The 25,843-nt window shown below is 50.4% G+C and overlaps 1 pseudogene; it reads left to right on the forward strand.

The window, feature by feature from the left end:
• The first annotated feature begins 3,435 nt into the window (after nucleotides 1-3,435).
• On the forward strand, nucleotides 3,436-25,637 carry LOC147116122 (uncharacterized; annotated as a pseudogene).
• Nucleotides 25,638-25,843: the final 206 nt, after the last annotated feature.

Below are 25,843 nucleotides of genomic sequence, written 5' to 3' on the forward strand. Positions count from 1 at the left end.
GTCCCGGTTGGATTTGTTAAAACCCAATGTGCGAAGGGAAGTTGAAAACAAGCAATTCCAGCATGTAAATAACAAGGCCACTCGTAGTTTCGAAATAGGACAACCAGTGTTGGCCAGGGACTATAGGGATGATAAATGGCAAGCTGGAACAATTCGTGCACGACAAGGACCCTTGATGTACACGGTAGACGTTGGAGAGAATGTAATACGACGTCATGCTGACCAACTTGTGGAATCGAGAACAAGGGTTGACCCCATGTCTACGGCAGAGACACCCGTTGAAGAACTTATTGAGCCTGTAGCATCTACTTCAGACTCGAACGTACATGATGATGTTCAATCCATAGGAGATCAAGTGGAAGAGTCACCCCAGCAACGAGAACCAGAGACCCCTGAAAGGCGTTATCCGGCCCGGATCAGGAGGCCTCCTCAGAGACTGAATCTTTGAACAGTTTTGTGTGTAAATTGTATATATGTTATCCATGTAATGTTTAATTTGGGGTGTACACTGTTAAGCTAAAAGGGGAGGAATTGTTGTGTATGTAACCTGTACCACCTTAAGAGGATACCTTAAGGTGATGGACTACTTTTTGATGGCTCCTGTACATTGTAGTACCGGTGGTAACCACACCGGTATATAAACCCTGCGGAGCAAAGTGTATCCCAGTTCAGCCCTGACCCTCAATCACTAAAGACCTGTTTACTTACTTCTGTATTCTGTGTCCTGTTATTCAGTATAACTGCAATTGAAACCACAGACTCAACACATTTAGATTTGGGTGGATAACACGAAATGCGGATAACACAACACCATCCCGCACCTGAGTTAAAATCCTGCCCCACATGTGTGGAGCTATATCATAAGTGAAATGTTTTGAACTTACATTCGTGACTTATGCTTTGTTCAGAATGGTCAAGTGGACCCATCTCGGAGTCGACCCTGGTCGTCTTGGGAAAGGTCACAGGACATGGCTCAGACAGCAGCTCTCTGAAAGGCAGAGCTCACAGCTGTGAAGCACAGTGGTGGAGAGACACAGATAGAAACCTCAGTGGTCATCTGGTAGGTCAATGAACCCTGACAGATTGAGTAGACTAGGCCTATATTTGCTAGAGTTTAGAAGAATGAGAGGTGATCTCATTGAAACATACAAAATTCTTACAGGGCTTGACAGGGTAGATGCTGGTAGGATGTTTCCCCTGGCTGGGGAGTCCAGAACCAGGGTCACAGTCTCAGAATAAGGGGTTGGCCATTGAGGACAGGGATGAGGACAAATTTCTTCACTCAGAGGGTAGTGAATCTTTGGAATTCTCTACACCAGAGAGATGTCGTTGAGTATATTCAAGACCGAGATTGATAGATTTTTGGATATTAAGGGAATCAAGGGACATGGGGATAGTGTGGGAAAGTGGAGTGGAGGTAACTGATCAGCCATGATCTTATTGAATGGCGGAACAGGCTCGAGGGGCCAAATGACCCACTCCAGCTCCTATTTCATATGTTCTTATGTTCTTATGACACCAATATTTGCAAATTGAGAAATAACCTTAACAATCAACAAACAACACTGAGCAAAATAATTCTCCCAATAAACGGCCTGAATAATAGATCTGGGTTAGGTGCAAAATAATAGCGGGTGCACGGATTGAAATGTGAATTATGTTGGAAATGAATACAGAGAATCATTATGTTCCTCTGGATATTGCCACTGGAACATGATGAAGGAACAGTGCTATCTGGGGAGGGCACAGAGTGCAGTGCTTATCTAAGTGTTCATTTCATTCCGTGGGAAAATTCTTGCTTCTTGCTGATAGGAATCACAAATTCTGAGTAAATAATTTCATGAAATTGACTGCAATGTAGTCAGTGTAAAAGATAATATATACTGTGCAGAACAGGATACCTAAAGGAAGCACAGATTTTCTGTAGAGGAGAGGAGAACCATCGTCAACTGTACAGTTGCTGTGAGTATTGTAAGACCTGCAAAATTAATATTGTACTGTAAGGGTCCTTTGGTAGAAGAGGCCCTGTTTTAAAAGACTGTTTTAAAAGAAGCCCAGAAAAAGGGGCATATAAAATGGCCGCCAGACCCCATGACTGACTTATTGGGACACTTTAAAATGGTTCCTGCAGTCCCCAGACAGCCTTTGTGGATTCAATCCACATTAAGTTCTGGAAGCCATTTCTGAGAAAACGAAACCAGACACTAACACATACATAAAGATTGGATGCAGATCCAGTCAGATCGGCCTGTAGATAAAGGCCATCTAAATGTTTACCCAGACAAAGGGAGACAGTTTCATATTCATAAGGGGAGCATCAAAGACCCATTAAAGACATTAAGAAGACATTCGAAACAATGCAGGTCATTCCAGACCAGAGATGGCCATCCCGAAAGCAGTTTAAATATAATAACTACCCCGCTGTGCAACAAGCCCACCAAAAGTTAAACAAAGACTAACCTTGATTTGGTGGGGGATAAAGGCTTCTCCTGAGAAGTATATTTGGGGAACCCGGGGTAGCCATCAGCAGCGTTTTAAGGAAGAAACGATCACCAGCTCGGAAGGATTGAAGAAGGCGAAGCAGCCATCAAGAAGGCAATTCGAGCCTGCGTCCCGCCCCAGGGGAACCATTGGGAGATCGTCGACAAACCCTGGGCCGTTGATGAGACAAGAGGGCAGCAGCCCTACAGAGAAAACGTATGTGCAAATGGTAACTGACTAGAAGATACCTCTTGAAAGTGGTCAAACAGTTGACCTTCCCTCATATCGACGTCCAGGCCCACTGAGATCCAGCCTGTCCATGACCTTCACCTCGAGGAAGAGAAGGCGTGTCGCAGCTCGCAGCCCGCAGCGTCGACCACGACGAGACAGGATGCCTGAAAGGATCAAAACGCAGACCTGTTTCAAAACCTTACAATCCCTAGCTGGATTGGTGAGTATGTTTCTGGCACTTCATAATCGGATCTAGATAGGTTTAAGGGGATGGGCATTTTGGGTATAATTTACATGAGTTGTTGTCCCTAGATGTTCCGTGTGTTTCCCCATTTCATGATGACTTTTGTAAAGTATAATATGCCTGTATCTATTTTAGCTAAGACTGTATTGTTACGATTTGTTTTTCCCTCCCATGTACCCTCTTATTTGCTTGCATTTGATTTGTTTTTCCTTATGCAATAAAATTTCATTTCGTTTCATTAAACTTGGTCTATAAGAGTATTCTCTGCATTGTAGTTCCTGCACATAAGTGCAGTGTCTAGAACCTAAGGGGTGAGTGAGTCAAACCACTCAAGGTTTCACTGTGCAAAAGAGAGAGAGGCCTCTGGCGAGAGAAACCTCTGTGAACTCGGAGAGAAAATGTCTTACAGTATCTAAACTGATAGAGGGACCAATATCAGCTGCTCCACCATTAGATCACACAGATTGTTTCACTCTCAGATGCCAGCTCCTCGAACACACACACACAGATTGCCCACTCTCAGAAACGAGCTCCTCCATCACCTACACACAGCATGTCCCACTCTCAAATACCAGCTCCTCAATCACCGACACACAGCCTGTCCCACTCTCAGATACCAGCTCCACCATCACGCACACACAGTCTGTCCCACTCTCAGATACCAGCTCCTCCATCAACCACACACAGCCTGACCCACTCGCAGATACCAGCTCCACCATCACCCACACACAGTGTGTCCCACATTCAGATACCAGATACTCCAACACCCAAACACAGCCTGTCCCACTCTCAGATACCTGCTCCTCCAACACCCACACACAGCCTCTCCCAATCTCAGATATCAGCTCCTCCTTCACACACACACAGCCTGTCCCACTCTCAAATACCAGCTCCTCCATCACCCACATACAGCCTGTCCCAATCGCAAATACCAGCTCCTCCATCACCCACAAACAGTCTGTCTCATTCTCAGATACCAGCTCCTCCATCACCCACACACAGCCCGTCCCACTCTCAGATACCAGCTCCTCCATCAACCACACACAGTCTGTCTCACTCTCCGATAACAGCTCCTCCACCTCCCATGCACAGCCTGTCTCACTCTCAGATACCAGCTCCACCATCACCCACACACACAGACTGTCCCACTCTCAGATACCAGCTCATCCATCACACAAACACAGCCTGTCCCACTCTCAGATACCAGATACTCCAACACCCAAACACAGCCTGTCCCACTCTCAAATATCAGCTCCTCCATCACCAACACACAGCCTGTCCCACTCTCAAATACCAGCTCCTCCATCACCCACACACAGCCTGTCCCACTCTCAGATACCAGCTCCATCATCACCCACACACACAGACTGTCCCACCCTCAGATACCAGCTCCTGCAAAACCCAAACACAGACTTTCTAACTTTCATATACCAGCTCATCCACTCCCACACACAGCCTGTCCCACTCTCAGATACCAGCTCCTTTATCTCCCACACAAAGCCTGTCCCACTCTCAGATACCAGCTCATTCAACACTGACACACAGCCTGCCCCACTCTCAGATACCAGCTCCTCGATCACCGACACACAGCCTGTCCCACTCTCAGATACCAGCTCCTCCATCACCCACACACAGCCTGTCCCAATCTCAGATACCAGCTCCTCCATCACCCACACACAGCCTGACCCACTCTCAGACACCAGCTCCTCCATCATGAACATACAATCACAGAATCACAGAATCACAGAAACCCCACAGTGCAGATAGAGGCCATTTCGGCCCATCGAGCCTGCACCGACACATATCCCACCCGATCCCCGTAACCCCTACACCAACACATATCCCACCCTATCCCCATAACCCCACGTATTTAATCCCCCTAACACTAAGGGTCAATTAATCATAGCCAATCAACCTAACCCGCACATCTTTGGACTGTGGGAGGAAACCGGAGCACCCGGAGGAAACCCACGCAAACACGGGGAGAATGTGCAAACTCCACACAGACAGTCACCCGAGGCCAGATTCGAACCCGGGTCCCTGGCGCTGTGAGGCATAGTGCTAACCACAATCTGTCCCACTTTCAGCTAACTTCATCTCCATCACCCAGACACACAGACTGTCCCACTCTCAGATACCAGCTCCTCCATCACCAACAAACACAGCCTGCCCCACTCTCATATACCAGCTCCACCATCACCCACACACATTGTGTCTAAATCTCAGGTACCAGCTCCACCATCACCCACACTAAGCCTGACCCAATATCAGATACCAGCTCCTCCATCACCCACACACACAGCCTGTCCCACTCTCAGATACCAGCTCCTCCAGCACCTACACTTAACCTGTCCCACTATCAAATACCAGCTTCTCCATCACCCACACAGTCCCACTCTCAGATACCAGTTCCACCATCACCCACACACAGTTTGTCCCACTCTCAGATATCAGCTCCTCCATCACCCACACACAGCCTGTCCACTCTCAGATACCAGCTCCTGCATCAAGCACACACAGCCTCTCCCACTCACAGATACCAGCTCATTCAACACCCACACACAGCCTGTCCCAATCTCAGATACCAGCACCTGCATCACCCACCCACACAGCCTGTCCCACTCTCAAATACCAGCTCCTCCATCACCCACACACACAGCCTGTACCAATCTCAAACACCAGCTCCTCCATCACCCATACACTGTCTGTCCCACTCTCAGATATCAGATACTCCAACACCCACACACAGTCTGCCCCACTCTCTGATACCAGCTCCACCATCACCCACACTCACAGCCTGTCCCACTCTCAGATACCAGCTCCTCCACTCCCACATACAGCCTGTTCCACTCTCAGATACCAGCTCCTCCATCACCCACACACAGACTGTTCCACTCTCAGATACCAGATACTCCAACACCCACACACATAGCCTGTGTCACTCTCAGATACCAGCTCGACCATCACCCACACACAGTCTGTCTCTGTAAGGATTTCGGGGCTTCTTTAAACTGGTTTAAAGTAATTTTCCTGGTCTTGCAGCCTTTTCCTGCACTCAGACCAATTTACAAATAAAACCAATTTTAAAACAACGGTTTCGAATCGCTACCCCACCTTCCAGTTCTGACTGCAGGGCTTATAATTATTGATATTAAAACAGACACGTAGTTTGGCTGAGAGAAAAAAATCAAGCTTTATTAACTAAAAGAAACTATAATCACAATATCAACCTATCCCACACGAACACAGTAAAATTGTAAAACTATATAACAGGGGGGTTGCAGACGGCGAAAACGAGGTATACAATGGCTACAATGTTATTTAAACAATCTTAGCAATTCCCTTAAATCACCATCCCCCCTTAACTCCTGCTAGGTTGCCTTGTTGAGGAGTCAGAAACTCTGCTCACATGTGGTCCAGCAAAGAGAGAGAGAGAGAGAGAGAGAGAGAGCTCACCTATGGTCCCAGGAATTCAAGAGAGTCAAGCGAGCGAGCTGGCTTCTCAGCCCTTTCTTTATACCTGGTGAGCCCCTCCCGTCCTGCCTTGTGTGCAAAATTCCCCACCCAAAAGGGTCCAATAGCAAAAGGGAGATACAGCTGCTCTATTGTCCAGCGCTGGGTGATTTAAAACCCATTCAAATCTTGAACGATTCCCATTCAAGGTGCAAAAGTCTCTTCTGCAGTTTCCTTTGTATCCACTCGATATACAAACAAATGCTAATAGCATTCAGTTGCTTTGTAAACAAAGCATTGTCCTTTGTCTTCATTGAACCTTACTTCCAGACACAGAAAGTTGCATTCCAAGCCTCTTTGTCTCGGCCATGTGGTGACTGCCATTTTATCCCTGGAAATTTAAAAGCACATCGCTCAGGGATCCTTTAATAAAAAAAAATGAATCTTCAGAACTGTAAATTATTGCAAATTCTTACAGTCCGCCCTTGGATACTTCCAGCTTGCTTGTAGTATCCTCTTGAAGAAATGAGCAATGATTTCTGACCCCCCACAAACAACCATCCCCTGCATTTACCTAATAGCTATCTGCCACTGATCCTCATCCTGTCTATTCCCCTTAAATTCCAGAAAAAAAACCATGGTACGGTAGGCATCTTACAGATACTTCAATTTTCAATAAGGGGTCTCATACCCCTACACGCTTGTAAAATTATACAATGTAAACCAAATTTACAATCACTTTTTTTTACATAAGTTATTACAAAATGTTGCAATCTTAGTTACACAATGTACTCAAATTATCGCAAGCACGGAGAGAGTCCTACGCCTCTGCTCAAATTGAAGTTGTCACAAACTGGTCCCAAGCACGGAGAGGATCCGACGCCTCTGCTCAACTTGGGGCTGCAACACAAAATACATAAAATCATTAAACAACATGCTTAAATGAACCCCGATCATCACGTGCCGATGATGGGTCGCGAAATTCGAGTGGGTATTGATCCTCCCACTCGGGCAGTAAAAGTACCTTCCACCCCCCTTTGATCAGCTTAAACTTTAAAACAGGCAGAATGGATTTACAGACCAGCCTGCTCCGACAGCCCCGAGCCGTTCCCTTGTCCTTTTGTGGAGGCGGGGTACCCCTCACGTTTAAAATTACCTTGGCACAGACCGAGACCGGGGAGTATGGGATCTCATGACTCCCAGTCCCTCCCCCTCCCGTCTTCCCTCGACTGGCTGCAGAAAATGATGGGTGCCTGTGTGGCGGCACTCCCAGGCCCCACACTGATCCGGCCACCCACTCATCCTTCCCAGCCACAACTTATCTTCTTTGCCCGTGGGCCCCTGGGTGAGTTCCTCCCTCCCCCGACCGCACCCACGCGACTCTTGGGTCTCCCCCTCCTCTAGTACAATCATTCCCGGGCCATCACCACCCACCCCCGGGGAACGCGTCCCTATGACCAGGCGCCCGCGCTTCCCCAACGTGACTCCTCAACAGCGAGGTCTCCCGCAAGTGAACTTCGGTCAGGATAGTGCTGGGTTGGGGGCCGTGCCCCACCCAGCTGGGGCCATCTCCTCCCCGTAGGAGGAGTAGGCAAGTTCCTCCGGACTCTGTCCAGTTTTTCCCGAAGACCGCTGCGGGGTCTCCTGGATTCGTCCAGTGGCGAGGTGATCCCCAACATTCCGTATCTTCATTCGATGTCCAGCTTGGGCTGGGCGAACATGGCTGCTTCATTTTCCAATCTCCTGCAAAAACTTAAAAGGGACATGCAGCCAGGTCTCACTGACCTGCTGCCTTAGGTGGAGACATGCTCGGGTCCCTCGACCTCGGACCAAAACACAAACGTTCGGCACACATGTAAACTTAAACTCTTTGCACTTTAACTTAAAACTAGTTAAATCAACAAAACTTAAAATACACCTTAAAAGCACGCTATATACACACACATAGCTTTAATACAAATGCCGCCCGTCTCTGGACGGCCAGTCTAATCTCTGGCACTGTCGCAGATTGCTGCTGGCTGCAGCGAAGCTGGACTGCCTCCTGTCTCTGGTCCCTCGCAGCTTATGGCTGTTGAGTGGGGGCCTCTGTTCTCTGGCTTCTCCCCGGCTCGGGCGTCCGCCCTACTCCACTGTAAAGTGGGTGACCATGCTTTCTTAGGCTGGGGCACCCGCTGAGACCTTCTGAGGGGTGTCTCTATGGGGGAAACTTTGGCTGGTGGACCCTGAGCTTGGTTCACAGCCCCAGCTGGCTGGGAACCTGCTCCACCATGTCCAAATAGCCCGCACTGTATAATATACCTGGCAGCCTGCTGGTGCAAATCTCTCTCTGGGTTTGTTTGCTTTTCCCTGGAAACAAGTCACAGTTCCTGTTTTTGTAGGCTGTGAACTTGAAATTGCATGGACAGCAAACTCATGTTCCCTCACCCAGGTGGCTTTAACTGGGGAATTTTGGACCTGCCTTTTTCCTGGGGCCAAAACTATCCCCTGTGTGCCTCCCTTGTCCCGGATTTCTGCTACTGGACCTGCTTTACAGGGGTCGCAGAACTCTCCTTTCCTGTTCCCTGGCTTAAACAGCTTACTCTGAATATGAATGGCCCCTCCCCCCACACAAGCCACCGTGCTTGCCTGTGAACTCGAACTTGCTGTGGGCTGAGGATTCCTATTCTCAGGCTCACTCCTCATGGGCGGACCGTACCTCCGTTGTTGGAGGGGGTACACTGGTCCTGGTCCCCGCCTGCCTGGCGGGAACTGCTGGTGTTCTCCTACCACCCCATTGTCCACCCCTCCTTGCTGCCAGAGCTCCTCAAAACCCAGAGCTGTGGGCTGCTGTCTTGGGATCTCTAATTCCCTAGTCAGCCTTTCCCTGGGTGTTGCCTCTGGGGCGGTTTGATTTGGGCTGCCAGTAATATCCGGCTGACCTGCCTTCGGGCTGATCATGCAAATCATTCCCTTTGATGCCTTTAAAGCCATGTTAAGGCTTTCTATCTCTGACCTACAGGGGCCATGATCTGCTTCACCAAACCTGACATTCTCTTCCCGCTGTCTCATCTCATTTTCGCTGGCCTCAGTGATTTGGTACTTTAGGAATTCTATCTCGTTTCTCGCATGGCTCTCTCTCTCGCTAGCTTCTTGGGTGAGATGTGCATTCTCCTCTTGTAGCCTCATCCCCCTGTCCCTCACCTCTGTGACTTCCTGCACAAGGCGCTCTATAAATGCCTGGCATTTCGTGACCTCTAGTGTGAGGCGTGCATTCTCTTCCCGCACCCTCATACCACTAGCTCTGGCCTCATACACCTCTCTGAGGCGTTCTACCTCCGCCTGACATTTTTCAAGCTGGGACTCCCGATTCTTGGCCTCTTTAAACTCCTCCTGCTCTCCCATCTCACCCTTTCTAGCCCAGCCACCTATACCCCGATAGGTCAGCTTACACACTGCCACTACCTTCCGCAGGGCTGCCCACAGACTGAAAGCAAGAAAGATAATAACTGATGCTTTCTCTAGATTCAGACCACATATCATATCAAAAACGGCCTGCAGTCCTGCCCGCGGGCGCCAATTGTAAGGATTTCGGGGCTTCTTTAAACTGGTTTAAAGTAATTTTCCTGGTCTTGCAGCCTTTTCCTGCACTCAGACCAATTTACAAATAAAACCAATTTTAAAACAGCGGTTTCGAATCGCTACCCCACCTTCCAGTTCTGACTGCAGGGCTTATAATTATTGATATTAAAACAGACACGTAGTTTGAATGAGAGAAAAAAATCAAGCTTTATTAACTAAAGAAACTATAATCACAATATCAAACTATCCCACACGAACACAGTAAAATTGTAAAACTATATAACAGGGGGGTTGCAGATGGCGAAAACGAGGGATACAATGGCTACAATGTTATTTAAACAATCTTAGCAATTCCCTTAAATCACCATCCCCCCTTAACTCCTGCTAGGTTGCCTTGTTGAGGAGTCAGAAACTCTGCTCACATGTGGTCCAGCGAAGAGAGAGAGAGAGAGAGAGAGAGAGCTCACCTATGGTCCCAGGAAGTCAAGAGAGTCAAGAGAGCGAGCTGGCTTCTCAGCCCTTTCTTTATACCTGGTGAGCCCCTCCCATCCTGCCTTGTGTGCAAAATTCCCCACCCAAAAGGGTCCAATAGCAAAAGGGAGATACAGCTGCTCTATTGTCCAGCGCTGGGTGATTTAAAACCCATTCAAATCTTGAACGATTCCCATTCAAGGTGCAAAAGTCTCTTCTGCAGTTTCCTTTGTATCCACTCGATATACAAACAAATGCTAATAGCATTCAGTTGCTTTGTAAACAAAGCATTGTCCTTTGTCTTCATTGAACCTTACTTCCAGACACAGAAAGCTGCATTCCAAGCCTCTTTGTCTCGGCCATGTGGTGACTGCCATTTTATCCCTGGAAATTTAAAAGCACATCGCTCAGGGATCCTTTAATCAAAAAAAATGAATCTTCAGAACTGTAAATTATTGCGTATTCTTACAGTCTCACTCTCAGATACCAGCTCCTCCACCTCCCACGCACAGCCTGTTGCACTCTCGAATATCAGTTCCTCCATCACCCACATACAATCTGTCCCACTTTCAGATACCTTCACCTCCATCACCGGCACACAAACACTGTCCCACTCTCAGATATCAGCTCCTCCATCACACACAAACACAGCCTGACCCACTCTCATATACCAGCTCCTCCATCGCACACACACAGCCTGTTCCACTGTCAGATACCAGCTCCTCCACCTCCCACACAGCCTGTCCCACTCTCGAATATCAGCCTCTCCATCAACCATGAACACAGCCTGACCCTCTCTCAGATAAAAGCTCATCCATCGCCCACACACTGCCTGTCCCACTCTCAGATACCAGCTTCTCCATCAACCACACACACAGCCTGTCCCACTCTCAGAGACCAGCTCCACCATCACCCACAAACAGTCTGTCCCACACTCAGATACCAGATATTCCAACGCCCAAATACAGCCTGTCCACTCTCAGATATCAGCTCCTCCATCGCACACACACAGTCTGTCCCACTCTGAGATACCAGCTCCACCAGCACCCACAAATTGTGTCTCAATCTCAGATACCAGCTCCACCATCACCCACACTAAGCCTGACCCAATCTCAGATGCCAGCTCCTCCATCACACACACACACTGCCTGTCCCACTCTCAGATACCAGCTTCTCCATCACCCACACACAGCCTGTCCCACTTTCAAATAACAGCTCCACCATCACCCACACACAGCCTGTCCCACTCTCAGATGCCAGATCTACCATCACCCACACACAGTCTGTCTCACTCTCAGATACCAGCTCCTGCAACACCCACACACAGTCTGTCTCACTCTCAGATACCAGATCCACCATCACCCACACACACAGACTGTCCCACTCTCAGATACCAGCTCCTGCAAAACCCAAACACAGACTGTCTAACTCTCAGATATCGGCTCATCCACTCCCACACACAGCCTGCCCCACTCTCAGATACCAGCTCCTTTATCTCCCACACACAGCCTGTCCCACTCTCAGATACCAGCTTGACCATCACCCACACACATTCTTTCCCAATCTCAGATACCAGCTCATCCAACACCCACACACAGCCTGTCCCACTCTCAGGTACCAGCTCCTCGATCACCCACACACAGCCTGTCCCAATCTCAGGTACCAGCTCGACCATCACCCACACACATTCTGTGCCAATCTCAGATACCAGCTCCTCCAGCACCCACACACAGCCTGTCCCACTCTCAGATACCAGCTCCTACATCACCAACAAACACAGCCTGTCCCACTCTCAGATACCAGCTCCACCATCACCCACACACATTGTGTTTCAATCTCAGGTACCAGCTCCACCATCACCCACACTAAGCCTGACCCAATCTCAGATACCAGCTCCTCCATCACCCACACACACAGCCTGTCCACTCTCAGAAACCAGCTCCTCCAGCACCTACACTCATCCTGTCCCACTATCAAATACCAGCTCCTCCATCACCCACACAGTCGCACTCTCTGATACCAGCTCCACCATCACCCACACACAATCTGTCCACTCTCAGATATCAGCTCCTCCATCACCCACACACAGCCTGTCCCACTCGCAGATACCAGCTCCACCATCACCCACAAACAGTCTGTCCCACACTCAGCTACCAGATACTCCAATGCCCAAACGCAGCCTGTCCACTCTCAGATACCAGCTCCTGCAAAACACAAACACAGTCTGTTTAACTTTCAGATACCAGCTCCTCCACCTCCCACACACAGCCTGTCCCACTCTCAGATACCAGCTCTTCCATCAAGCACACACAGCCTCTCCCACTCACAGATACCAGCTCATTCAACACCCACACACAGCCGGTCCCAATCTCAGATACCAGCACCTCCATCACCCACCCACACAGCCTGTCCCACGCTCAAATACCAGCTCCCCCATCACCCACCCACACAGCCTGTCCCACTCTCAAATACCAGCTCCCCCATCACCCACACACAGTCTGTCCCACTCTCAGATGCCAGCTCCTCCATCAACCACACACACAGCCTGTCCCAATCTCAAATACCAGCAACTCCATCACCCACACACTGTCTGTCCCACTCTCAGATACCAGATGCTCCAACACCCACACATAGTCTACCCTACTCTCTGATACCAGCTCCACCATCACCCACACTCACAGCCTGTCCCACTCTCAGATACCAGCTCCTCCACTCCCACATACAGCCTGTTCCACTCTCAGATACCAGCTCCTCCATCACCCACACACAGACTGTTCCACTCTCAGATATCAGATACTCCAACACCCACACACACAGCCCGTGTCACTCTCAGATACCAGCTCCTCCATCACCCACACACAGTCTGTCTCACTCTCAGATACCAGCTCCTCCACCTCCCACGCCCAGCCTGTCGCACTCTCAAATATCAGCTCCTCCATCACCCACATATAATCTGTCCCACTTTCAGATACCTTCACCTCCATCACCCACACACAAAGACTGTCCCACTCTCAGATATCAGCTCCTCCATCACGCACAAACACAGCCTGACCCAATCTCAGGTAACAGCTCCTCCATCGCACACACACAGTCTGTCCCACTCTCAGATACCAGCTCCATTACCCACACATATTGTGTCTCAATCTCAGATACCAGCTTCACCATCACCCACACTAAGCCTGACCCAATCTCAGATGCCAGCTCCCCCATCACCCACACACACAGCCTGTCCCAATCACAGATACCAGCTCCTCCATCACCCACACACAGCCTGCCCACTCTCAGAAACCAGCTCATCCATCACCTACAGACAGCCTGTCACACTATCAAATACCAGCTCCTCCATCACCCACACAGACTCTATCTCTCAGATACCAGCTCATCCATTCCCACACACAGCCTTTCCCACTCTCAGATAGCAGCTCCACCATCACCCACAAACAGTCTGCCCCTCACTCAGCTACCAGATACTCCAATGCCCAAACACAGCCTGTCCACTCTCAGATACCAGCTCCTGCAAAACACAAACACAGTCTGTTTAGCTCTCAGATACCAGCTCCACCATCACCCACACACAGTCTGTCCCACTCTCAGATACCAGCTCCACCATCACCCACACTAAGCCTGACCCAATCTCAGATGCCATCTCCCCCATCACCCAGACACACAGCCTGTCCCACTCACAGATACCAGCTCCTCCAACACCCACACACAGCCTTTCCCAATCTCAGATACTAGCACCTACATCACACACACACAGCCTGTCCCACTCTCAGATTCCAGCTCTTCCATCACCCACCCACACAGCCTGTCCAACTCTCAGATAACAGCTCCACCATCACCCACACATAGACTGTTCTACTCTCAGATACCAGCTCCACAATCACCCACACATAGACTGTTCTACTCTCAGATACCAGCTCCACCATCACCCACACACATTCTGTCCCAATCTCAGATACCAGCTCCAACATCACCCACACACAGACTGTTCCACCCTCAGATACCAGCTCCTCCATCACCCACACACAGACTGTTCCACTCTCAGATACCAGATCCTGCATCACCCATATATAGGCTGTCCCACTCTCAGATACGAGCTCCTCCACAGCCCACACACAGTTCGTCCCACTCTCAGATACCAGCTCCTCCATCACCCACACACAGTCAGTCTAATTCTCTCATACCAGTTCCTCCACCTCCTACACACAGCCTGTCTCACTCTCAGATACCAGCTCCACCATCACCCACACACAGACTGTCCCACTCTCAGATACCAGCAGCTCCATCACACACAAACACAGCCTGACCCACTGTCAGATACCAGCTCCTCCATCACCCACATGTAATGATATCAGCAAATAGAGATGGTATTTGCCTGTTTGATTATGATGCCTTAACAGCATGTTTGCATGTATTGATTGCTTGTGCCTGACCAGCAGAGGGCATGTGACAGAGACAAGTAAGGCAGTTCAGTTTAGTTTCAGTTTCGTTCTAGATGCATCACTAGCCTGATGTCTCCTGTAAATGCTGTTAAAAGAGTTGAACAGACTTTAGATTAAAAGACATTGGCCTAGAAATTGAGTTTGCGCTGCGCCAGGGCTTTAGCGCCGGAAGTTAGCGCCGGCGCTAAGTCCCTTTGCGCGCGCCAAAAATTCAGTAGCGCCGCGCCCAAACGGCTGCCGGCGCTACTGAAGGGTTTTAGCGCCTGAAAACTGGCGCAACGCGCCGCATTGCGGCGCTATTCCGGCGCTGCAGCGCCCGCTGCGGTGCGGCAGGCTCGGGAAGTGCAGGCCTCCTCCTTCCGTTAAGGAGGAGCTGCCTGCACCCGGCCGCGGCCCGCGCAAATCTCCTCAAAAATGAGCCCGGCACCTCGGACAAGTGCCGGGCTTGCATCTGTTCCGGGGGGGGGGTGGGGAGAAGTCTGGGGAGGGAGCTGCGGCCAGGCGGCCGGCGGGAAAGCGGCCGGCCGCCGCGCCTCCTTAAAGCACTCGTTTGCCGGAGTCTTAGTTGCGGCTGCCACTGGCGAGGCGGCCGCAACTGAATTTCGGCTTGGGGCCGGGTTACCACGGCAACCGGGACGCTGCGCACACCGATGACGTCATCGGTGCCGGCGCAGCGCTACCGGTCTACCGCCGCGGAAGGGCCCCAGGCAATTTAGGAACCGGCGCCAATTGCAGCGCTAGGCCCTCTAGCGCCGCAAAATCGGTGCTAAGGGCACTGAATTTCTAGGCCATTCTCTTTCATAAATGTCTCGTCATTGAACCCACAAAGAAATAAATACATGGTGTCAGAAGTGATTGAAAGAGATGAAGAGAAAAAATCTGAAGTTAAATCAGCTCTCCACAAATTAGCAAACCAAAAGAGAACATCATTGCTTACCATTGGAGAATAGCTAACGAAGTGAAAAAATGGAAAGTTTACACCCACCGGCGACGCTTCAGTTGACAGGTAATGTGGCTGAAAATTTGAGGAGATTCAAACAACGTGTGGGGTTGTATTTAGCGGCAATCGGAGCTGATGAGAAAAGTAATAAAAAGAAATCGTCACTGTTCTTACATGTCGTGGGTGATGAAGCGCTGGAGGTGTATATTAGCTTCACATTCGCTGCTGATGGAGACAAAATGAAGTTAGATAAAATAATGGAACAGTTTGAGTCCTGCTGCATACCAAAACGTAACGTGACGTTTGAGAGGCACAGATTTTTCACATGTGTACAGAAAATGGGTGATACTATTGATCAGTATGTGACTGAACTGAGAAACTGAAGCAAAACATGTGAATTTGGGGGACTGACAGACTCGCTGATAAAAGACAGACTGGTGTGTGGTATTCCAGATAATGGTCTAAGGGAAAGACTGCTAAGAGAGCAAGATCTAGACCTGGGAAAAGCCATAGCACTGTGTAAGGCTACAGAGACTGTGAAGTCGCAGGCAAAGGAACTGTTCAGTGACAGTAGCTGCAACGTGGATGCAGTGAGAAAGAATGGATACAAACCGTTTAACAAAAAGAGCGCCAATGTGAAAAAAGAGGCGTGGCCAGCAAACGAAAATGAAAGGGACAATCGAAAGTCATGTAGTCGATGCGGTACACAGCATCCACCAAGAAAGTGTCCAGCATATGGTAAAACATGCAATAGTTACAACAAGAACAACCATTATGCCCGTTGCTGTAAGAACCAAGCGCAACAAAGCGAGGTGCATACAGTAGATGAAAGCGAGATAGAGGAGTTCTATGTAGATGTTGTGTCTGAAAACAAAAAAGAAGAAAGAGACTGGATGTTGACACTAAAAGTGAATGACATACACATTCCATTTAAATTGGATACTGGAGCACAAGTTAATGTGATATCAGAGACTGATTTTAAGAAAATTAGACCCAGACCAAAGATACATGGAATAAAAGTGAAAGTGACAGGATACTCAGGTACTGATATACCAGTGAAAGGAAGATGCATTGTCAAAGTAACACACAAGGACAGAGAGCACACGCTAGCATTAATCGTGGTGCCAAAGGATGTGCAAGCCATACTAGGTTTAAAAGCCTGTGAGAGACTGAACCTGGTAAAGAGAGTCCTCATTGTGGAAAGCAAAGGAGAGACAGTCTATGATGAACTCATGAAAGAGTACAACGGCCTATTTAAGGGTCTAGGCTGCATTCCAGGAGAACACACGATCAGAGTAGATAAAAGCATGACACCGGTCATACATCCATGCAGAAAAGTCCCGTTTGCTCTTCAAAAGCAACTGAAGGCAGAGTTGGACAGGATGGAAAGCCTGAACGTGATTCGGAAGATAGATGAGCCAACTGAGTGGGTGAGTTCCCTCGTCGTAGTGGACAAAAAGAATGGAAAGCTCAGAATTTGCCTGGATCCAAGAGATCTAAACAGAGCAGTAAAGAGAGAGCACTTCAAGCTTCCTACACGTGAGGAAATCATGGCACAGTTTGCAAATGCAAAGTATTTCAGCAAGTTAGACGCATCATCAGGATTTTGGCAGATGAAATTGGACGAAGCAAGTTCAAGACTGTGCACGTTCAACAGTCCATTTGGCAGATACAGATTCCTAAGGTTACCATTTGGCATTGCCTCAGCTCCTGAAGTGTATCACAAAACTATCCATATGATCTATGAGCACGTGGAGGGAGTTGATACATCAATGGATGACATCATAGTATGGGGAACGACGAGAACTGAGCATGACGAGAGACTGAAAAAAGTGCTGGAAGCAACAAGGAAAACAAACCTGAAGCTGAATAGAGAGAAATGCCAGCTCGGGGTGACAGAACTGACATTCGTGGGAGATATCCTTAGCAGTGAGGGCATCAGACCAGATCCCAGAAAGGTGTCCGCCATTGAGAATATGCCAAAGCCACAATGCAAAAAGGACATGCAGAGGTTTAATGGAATGATCAACGACATGGGGAAATTCATATCCAACCTCTCAGGAAAGATGGCGCCACTGAGAAGACTAACTGAAAAGAATATAGAATGGGAATGGAATCATGAGCATGAGAAGTCATGGAGTGATCTAAAGAAACTGCTCACAGAGGAACCAGTTCTGAGGTTTTATGACCCAGCGAGACCCATCAAGATATCATCAGATGCATCACAGAGTGGGCTCGGTGCCGTTCTTCTGCAACAATATGACTACTGGCAACCTATTGCATATGCATCGCGCTCAATGACAGACGCGGAGACGCGATATGCTTAAATAGAAAAGGAGCTGCTCAGCATCACATACGCCTGTGAAAGATTTCACCAGTTTGTGGCAGGACAAGCAATCAGTGTAGAGACTGACCATAAGCCCTTGATTGCATTGTTCCAAAAGCCACTAAATAGCTGTCCGCTTAGAATACAAAGAATGATGATCAGGCTGCAACGCTATACACTGAATGTTGCGTACACACCGGGTAAGCTGATGTATACAGCAGACACGTTGTCCAGAGCTGTTGACCCAAGTGAGCCCGCAAACACCACAATGGATGAAAAAGTGAACGCCTACGTGGACATGATCACAAGTGCACTGCCCATAGCAGATGCAAAAATGGAGCTCATAAAACTGAGACAAACAAAGATGAAACAATGAGATGACTGAGAAAAAGCATCTTGGATGGATGGCCCAAGATGAAGCAAGACTGCTCACCTGACATGGCAGAGTACTGGAATTGCAGGGCGGAACTATCAGTGGTCAAAGGCATCATCTACAAAGGAAGTAAAATTGTTATCCCAAAGAGTCTGAGAAAAGAGATGTTAAAAAAGATCCATGGAGGGCATCTGGGAATCGAAAAGTGTAAGAAAAGAGCACGAGAGGTGATGTACTGGCTACGAATCAACCAAGATGTGACAAATGAGGTGTCAAACTGCACAATATGCCTGAAATATCGAGCAAGCAATCCGGTAGAACCACTAAAGCCACACCCAGCACCAGAGAGACCTTACCAGGAGGTAGGCGCTGACCTATTCGTATGTCAAGGGAAGGACTATCTTGCAGTCACAGACTATTGCTCCCTGTATCCAGAGGTTTGTAGACTGTACACCACCACTGCAGATGCTGTGATAACATGTATGAAAGCCATATTCTCCGGAAATGGCATGGCAAGCGAGGTCTTCACAGACAACGGATCCCAGTTTTACAATGCAAGTTTCCGACACTTTGCCAAAGAGTGGGACTTTGTCCACACAACGTCAAGTCCTCACTTTCCACAGTCCAATGGTTTAGTGGAAAAATCGGTCCAGACAGTGAAAAGACTGATGTACAAGGCAAAATACAGTGGAACTGACTTCTACCAGAGCATGCTTGTATACCGCACAACGCCGCTCGAGTGTGGTATGTCACCAGCCCAACTCCTGATGGGACGTCGGCTAATGTCAAACCTATCCATCCCGGAGAACCTCCTGAAAACAAAAGAGGGGGAGAAAGTGAGGAAATTCAAAGAACAACAGAAAGAAAAGCAGAAGTACTACTATGACAGAGGAACACAAAACCTACCTGAAATCCACACTGGTGGCCAAGTAAGGTTCAAAGACAAAACAAACACATGGACTCAGAAGGGAACTGTCCTGAGTGAAGTTTAACCAAGATCATACACCATTCAGACAGATGAGGGTGCTGTTTTGAAAAGAAATCGTCGAGATCTTCTCATGGGGCCAGCCACAGCAGGTCAAGAGACTGATACATTTGAACAAGCTGATCACACAGCTGAGAAACCATCATCTGAGGCAACAACTCAGATTCAAGGACAATCAATCAGAAAATCCTCAAGACACGTGAAGCCTCCTGAGAGACTCATTGAGCAAATTTAAGGACTATTGCTATAGAAGGAAGTAATGTTATCTTATTCTTTCTTCAAGTTCTAGTGTATTGACATATTTCATGTGAACACACAAAGCAATGTTAAAAAACCTTGATCATGATAATGATAATGTAAGTTCATTAAGTGTTACAGTTAAAATGCAGATTACTACAAAGAAAACATGTTGTTAGTTAAAAGTAAAATACTTTTGTTTTAAGAAAAGGAGATGTAATGATATCAGCAAATAGAGATGGTATTTGCCTGTTCGATTATGATGCCTTAACAGCATGTTTGCATGTATTGATTGCTTGTGCCTGACCAGCAGAGGGCATGTGACAGAGACAAGCAAGGCAGTTCAGTTTAGTTTCAGTTTCGTTCTAGATGCATCACCAGCCTGATGTCTCCTGTAAATGCTGTTAAAAGATTAGAACAGAATTTAGATTAAAAGACATTGAGCTAGATTTTCAGTATAGGTAGTTTTGGGGCGCTAACCTTAGCGCCCGCCCGAAGTTAGCGCCCGCCCCAAAGTAGCGCCCCGTTGCCGGGAATTCAGTGGCTTCGCCCTAAGAGGTTGGTGGAGCGCTAAAAGAGGCGTTCCACTACTCTCTTTAGGCGCTAAGCTGGCGGTCCAGAGGGATAGCGCCCAGGCGGGGCGCAGTGCGGGTGCGGTCATTTTTGGACTGACAGCAGACCCCGTGGCGCTGACCAGCTCTTAAAGGGGGAAGGGACGAATTGGTCTGCTGCCATGCCCTGCACACTGCAGCCTTGCAAAGAGGCCTCAACACTGCTGCTCAGCCCCAGGGAGTCATGGCAACGCCAGAGAAGGCCCGTCAGTGTGCCCTGCGCTTCTCAGAGGGTGATCTGGATATAATGGTCACAGCTCTGGAGGTGAGGCGCAAGATCTTGTTCCCAGAGAGTGGGAGGAATCCAACCCACCATGACTACACCAAAGCCTGGAAGCAGATCGCCCAGAGGGTGACGTTCACCGGCGATGCCCCCAGGACCCACAAACAATGTCGTAAAAAATACAACGACCTGACCAGGATTGTCAAGGTGAGTAGCCTTTCCAGTCTCCTCCTCATTCTTGCATGTACACCTGACATGATGGGCAAAGGGAGCTGAAAGTCCTATTGGCCAGCCCTCAGCCAGCAGCATTGGGACAGTCATGAGCATCAAATGGCCATTCGGCACTCTACACTTTGGCCAAGCTATTCCACCATGGGAGGCTGTGCACACTACATCAGGGCTTCACTCTGTCCAAGCTATTCCACCATGGGAGGCAGTGCACACTACATCAGGGCTTCACTCTGGCCAAGCTATTCCACCATGGGAGGCAGTGCACACTACATCAGGGCTACACTGCGCACTTACAGCCCGTCCTTTCTCTTGCAGGCTAAAGTAGCCTTTAATCGCCAGGCCCGTGCCAGGGGTGGCCGCGCCAAGCTGCAGAAGCTCACTCGCCTGGAGGAGCGCGTGTGTGTGCTCATGGGAGCCCGTGTGATTGTCCCCACAGCGTGCGGAGTATCCGACCCTCCACTGCCCGGCAATGGTAAGGACCTCGCCTTTTGGCCCTCTCGCATCGCACTGGCCCATCCAAGCTACCTCCTTTGCCACTGTCCCAACAATGCGCTGAATGCCACCAGTCCTAACTCCCTCGCTGACGCCGTCTCCTCACTCTGAAGCTACTCTTGTGCATTCCTGCTTTCAGCTGGTGACGACCAGGACCCTGAAGCTGCCAGTGACAGCACCTCCGAGCAGGAGGAGGAGGAGGAACAAGCCGGACCATCGGGGGAACAGTCACGTCCCGCAGGAGAGGAGGAAATGCTTGACACCTCCTCACTGGACGAGTGCCTGGAGGAACTGTCGCAGGGCAATGCAGCTTCTGGGACCAGTGGCGTCCAGCCACCCAGGAGCTGTGCGCGTGGCCCGCGGCCTTCCCCCCAAAGGGGGGAAGGATCAGAGGGGAGTGCTGCTGATCGGCACACTCGCCGCCACCAACGTGGCAAGGGTCCCTTAGTTCGGCCCCCTCCTCCCCAGCGGGAGAGTCGCGACTCCAGTCCGGACACCTTCACCTCGGAGGAGGTGCGGAAGCTGGATAAGATGGCCGAGGATTCGGACCGGCACCACACGGAGCTCATGAGCGTGGTGGGGCGCATGCCTGAGGCCATCGAGTTGCTGGCAACCAGTGTGCGCGAGTTCGGGGCAGCAACTGCCGCGAGTGGCCGCATGCTGACTGATGCCGTCAAGACCCTGGTGGATGTGATGCGTGCGCACACCAGGACAACAGGGGCACTCACTGCTGCCACACGCGCTGTCTCAGGCAGGCATCGCCAGGGCAGCCGCCACGCTGGACCATCCCAGCAAGCCGCCCCTCGGCTGATTGTTGCGGATCCTGCAGTGCGGGCCCGGCCGAGTGCCACCGCGCCACAGCACCAGCCAGCGCATCCCAGACGCCAGCTGGCCCACATTGCTCCATCCGTCGCCGCCATTCCCCCACTGGGACGTCAAGGGCAAGCGGCTGCAGCTGATGGTGGCCAGGCTCAGGTGCGCCACTCAGCAGACAGCCCCTCGAGGCCCAAACGCCGTGTAGGTCGCCCCCCAGCAGCATCTGGCGGAAGGGCATCTGAGCCTCAGGCACCTTCCCCCAGCCTCGCAGCAGCCACTGGGCAGAGCTTGCGAAGGAGCAGCAGGCCGGGCAGGGGAGGCAAAAGGCTGGGCAAGGTCTCACCCTCGCGGGCCACTCAGTAGAGGGTGTGGCCAGCTTTCCTTTTATATGGCGGTGGCCATCTTTATTTTGCCCATGGTTGTGTTGTTGGAGGGCTTATTTTTTGCGTTAGGCCGACATTGAGGCCCGGTTTGAAGAAAGGTGGACTGACTCCTCCCCAGTTTGTGGGAGTGAGTCGTTTATTGGGCTTTTTGTGGGGCCCGTTTATTGTTTTTGGGGATTCATGTGGGAAGGGCTTTTCATTTTTGTGTAATAAAAAATTATCTTTATTCATGCAGTCTCCATGGTTGTTCTTCTTAGTGTTTGTTGGCTTCGCCGGCTGAGGGGTTGCGGAGCGGCAGCATTCATCTTCCCTCATGGCCCCTGGCCAATCCCTGACAGGGGGCTTAGAAGTACCATGTAATAAGGTGGCGTCGTGCGGCCCTTGGCCCTGGTCGCTCCCTCCTGGGAACGTACTCCTGCTCCTCCTCCTCCTCCTCCTCATGCTCCTCCTGCTCCTCCTCCTGAGGTGCTGGTCCAACGTCAGGTGGCAGTGCCTGAGTCCTGCGGATAGCCAGGTTGTGTAGCATGCAGCAAACCACCACAAATTGGGAGACCCGGTCCGGCGAATACTGGAGAGCTCCTCCGGAGTGATCAAGGCAGCGGAACCGCTGCTTGAGGACCCCAATAGTTAGCTCGATGATGTTGCGGGTGGTTTGATGGCTCTCGTTGTAGGCCTCTTCAGCAGCGGTCCTGGGCGCGCGGAGCGGGGTCATGAGCCAGGTGCACAAAGGATAGCCTTTGTCCCCGAGTAGCCATCCTCTTGGGGGAGGCTGTGCCTGGAACATGTCATGCACAGTACTCTGCCGCAGGATAAAGGCATCGTGGCTGCTGCCTGGGAAGCTGGCATTGACTGCCATGATGCGCTGCTTGTGGTCACAGACCAGCTGCACATTCAGAGAATGGTAGCCCTTCCTGTTGCGATATGCTCCAGAGGGGCCCGCAAAGCCACATGCGTACAGTCAATGGCGCCCTGCACCAAGGGGAATTCCCCGAGTCTGGAAAATCCCAATGCGCGCTGATGCTGGCTCTCCAGGGCCATGGGGAAGGAGATGAATTGGCTTCTCCTTCTGAACAGTGCTTCGGTCACCTGGCGGATGCAGCGATGCGCGCCGCACTGGGAGATGTTTGCTATGTCCCCAGCAGCGTATTGGAAGGAGCCGGTGGCATAGAAGTTCAATGCCACCGTCACCTTCACTTCCACCGACAGAGACGTCCTGCACCTGAGCTTTGGCCGCAGATCTCGGCGAAGCAGGTGGCAGATGTCTGCAATCACCTCCTTTCGGAATCGGAGCCTTTTAACACATCGCGCGGCACTCATGTTTAGGTAGGAGCGCTGCTGGCGGTATAGCCTGACTGGGTAAGGCCTACGTGGCCGACGCCTGTAGCCCCCTCTGCCTCTAGCCAGGGCTGCCCCTCTCACAATGCGTCTGCGAGCCCTACGGACATGGAGCTGCAGCTCCGTGTTGGCACCCCATGCAACCCCCATCAAATCCTGGCAAACACTCAAATTTCCAAAAGGCCACTTGCAGCGCTCTGGCCTGAGTCCAAAAATACCTGAGCTCTTGCTGCTTGAAACCAGTTAGCTATCCTCCTTGTTGCGTCTCCAGAAATGCGTTGCACAAGAGTGTTTTCTGAAAAAAGGCTGGCCTTTATACTGGAGAGCACGTCCCCTTTAATTTGCGCCCCCCGGGGCCCGCGCTAGTTGTGTTGCGTTCCTTTTTCCAAACGCTCCGGCCGCCAGCCGCACAATGGGGCGGTCCGACTGAAGTTTGGAATCGGGGCGCACAAAGGGCGTTGCACGAGGATGTGACGTCATTTTCTGCGCGCGCATCCGGGCGGGCGCTAAACTTTGCGCCGGCGCTAACGGGCAAGTTAATTTGGGGCGGGGCGCAAACTGCGCTGCGCACGGGCGCTACACGCATAGCGCCCGAAAATCACTACTCTTAAGGCGCTAACTGCTGGCGCTATCAACTGAAAATCTAGCCCATTCTCTTTCATAAATGTCTCGTCATTCAACCCACAAAGAAATCAATACACCACACTCAGTCTGTCTCACTCTCAGATACCAGCTCCTCCATCACCCACACACACAGCCTGTCCCACTCGCAGATACCAGCTCCTCCTTCACCCACATACACAGCCTGACCCGCTCTCAGATAACTGCTCCTCCATCGCACACACACAGCCTGTCCCACTCTCAGATAACAGCTCCATCATGACCCACACACATTGTGTCTCAATCTCAGATACCAGCTCCACCATCACCCACACTAAGCCTGACCCAATCTCAGATGCCAGCTCCTCCATCACCCACACACACAGCCTGTCCCACTCTCAGATACCAGCTCCTCCATCACCCACACACAGCCTGCCCACTCTCAGAAACCAACTCCTACATCACCTACACACAGCCTGTCCCACTTTCAAATACCAGCTCCTCCATCACCTACACACAGCCTGCCCACTCTCAGAAACCAACTCCTCCATCACCTACACACAGCCTGTCCCACTTTCAAGTACCAGGTCCACCATGACCCACACACATTGTGTATCAATCACAGATACCAGCTCCACCATCACCCACACTAAGCCTGGCCCAATCTCAGATACCAGCACCTCCATCACCCGCACACAGCCTGTCCCACTCGCAGATACCAGCTCCACCATCACCCACAAATAGTCTGTCCCTCACTCAGCTACCAGATGCTCAAATGCCCAAACACAGCCTGTCCACTCTCAGATACCAGCTCCTGCAAAACACAAACACAGTCTGTTTAACTTTCAGATACCAGCTCCTCCACCTCCCACACACAGTCTGTCCCACTCTCAGATAACAGCTCCACCATCACCCACACACATTCTGTCCCAATCTCAGATACCAGCTCCTCCATCACCCACACACAGTCTGTCTCACTCTCAGATACCAGCTCCTCCACCACTCACACACAGCCCATCCCACTCTCAGATACCAGCTCCTCCACCTCCCATGCCCAGCCTGTCGCAGTCTCGAATATCAGCTCCTCCATCACCAACATAAAATCTGTCCCACTTTCAGATACCTTCACCTCCATCGCACACACAAACAGACTGACCAAGTCTCAGATACCAGCTCCTCCATCAAGCACAAACACAGCCTGACCCGATCTCAGATAACAGCTCCACCATTACCCACACACATTGGCCTAGAAATTCAGTCGCGTTTGCGCCCACTTATTGGCTAAAGAGTGGTTTGCACCGGAAGTTTTTTAGCGCCCGAAATTCAGTTGGTCCCTAACATCGGCGTTAGCCGGTAGCGCTGCGCCGGCACCGATGACGTCATCGGTGTGCGCAGTGCCCCGGCTCCA

Source organism: Somniosus microcephalus, chromosome 6 (genome assembly GCF_052327205.1).
Source record: "Somniosus microcephalus isolate GS21.2 chromosome 6, FLI_Smic_1.0, whole genome shotgun sequence".
NCBI classification, from domain to species: domain Eukaryota; kingdom Metazoa; phylum Chordata; class Chondrichthyes; order Squaliformes; family Somniosidae; genus Somniosus; species Somniosus microcephalus.